This window comes from Pseudophryne corroboree, unplaced genomic scaffold, assembly GCF_028390025.1.
Source record: "Pseudophryne corroboree isolate aPseCor3 unplaced genomic scaffold, aPseCor3.hap2 scaffold_1512, whole genome shotgun sequence".
NCBI classification, from domain to species: domain Eukaryota; kingdom Metazoa; phylum Chordata; class Amphibia; order Anura; family Myobatrachidae; genus Pseudophryne; species Pseudophryne corroboree.
Window position 1 is genome coordinate 51524 of NW_026968144.1, and position 1808 is coordinate 53331.

The following is a 1808-nucleotide window of genomic DNA, read 5'->3' on the forward strand; positions in this document are numbered from 1 at the left end:
TTCCTTGCGCAATACAGATATGGTATGCCATCACAGCCTGTGGGTAAGTGCAGATTCAGCACTCTCACAGAGTGAGATTGCTGTCACTCACACAATGGTGGAGCTGCTAATTCACAGATTTGTGTGCTCATTGGAATACACACATGCAGTCTATGCAACTGAAGGTCTGAGCGGAAGACAAAGCTGCTCAGATGAGGTAAGAGTGTTGTTGATTGGAGGGAGGAGAGCGGTGTGGATGGGGGAACAGAAGTGTGTGGATAGAGGGAACACTAAGCAGCACTAATGGGGGGGACAGAGAAACACGGGGTAATTCAGACCGCAGCAGCAGCAGCGATTGCAGTCTGAATTAGTTTGTGAGGTGCGCACGTGCAATGGCCGCACTGCGCGTGCGTACCCCAGGAGCCCAGTGAGATGCTATCACCCTGCCTGATTGATAGGCAGAGGTGGTTTGGGGAAGGAGGGGGGCGTGCAAACAGCGTTAGAATGCCATTGGCAGGGCATGGTCTGCACAACGGAGGCGTTTCCGGACCACTGGGGGGTGGGCTGTGGCGGTTATCCCCCTGCCAAGAGCGCAGGATCCACTAAATTTACCTTCAGGATGTCAGCTACATGAATAGGGTAAGAGTGGTGTGGATAAGGGGTAGATTAAGCAGCAAGTATGGGAAGGGAGACAGAGCGGTGCAGATGGGGGAAATGGTGCAGATGGGTTGAAAACACTGGCATGGATGGGTAGAAAACTGGTGCAGATGGGAGAGAAGACAGTGTGCCATGTACTGGAGGAGGCAGAGTGACGTTGAAGAAGGAAACACTGAGCAGCACAGAGAGAAGGAAACGGTGGTACAGACAATGCACAGGTGGGGAAAGACAGATGGTACAGATAAGTTAGTACAGACTAGCACAGATGGGAGAACACAGCAGTAGGGATTGGGGAAGACCGGGCAGCATGGGGGTGTATAGGGGAAGTAAGTGTAGATGCATAGACCGTAGATGGGGTATTATAGTTTAGCAATTAACCAAGATGTTTGAGGGAGCTAAATGTGTATACTAAGTGAGATGGATGTATGGAGTTAGAAGGATGTTGTAACAAGGTGGCTTTGTTGTGTTGACTGAATGGGATGGTTGTGGGCACTGTGTGGGATGGGAGCACCACAAAACTGCTCAGACCTTCAGTTGCATAGACTGCATGTGTGTATTCCAATGAGCACACAAATCTGTGAATTAGCAGCTCCACCATTGTGTGAGTGACAGCAATCTCACTCTGTGAGAGTGCTGAATCTGCACTTACCCACAGGCTGTGATGGCATACCATATCTGTATTGCGCAAGGAACACGTCCATTAAGGCGTCAGCCTTAATGATCGGAATTTCATTGCTTTTTGGAGTTTGAGTGGAAGAGTTACAACAGGTTTCTGAAATTTCGATCATGTCTAAGAAGCCTTAATGGGACATGTGAAACCGTAAGGTTTTTTGTCTATGGAATATATATATATATATATATATATATCACAAACATATATGATTCATACATATATCACACACACATACATGATACATACATGAGAAAGACCTGGGATGGTGATGAGGCCAGGGCCCCCTGCTGATGTTGCGTTGAGGAAGGCAGTGTTCCAGGGCGGATGCCAGTCGGGGAGAGCGCCGCGCAGCCCGGGAAAAATACTGCTGAGGAGCTACATCTGGAAGAGCCCCTGGGAGGGAGAGTGCCACATGCCCCATCCTGCGCGGCAGACTCTGCAGGCCTGCACATGGGAAGGGAGGTCTCTGGCCATACATACTCACCCTTCTGCTGAAGCC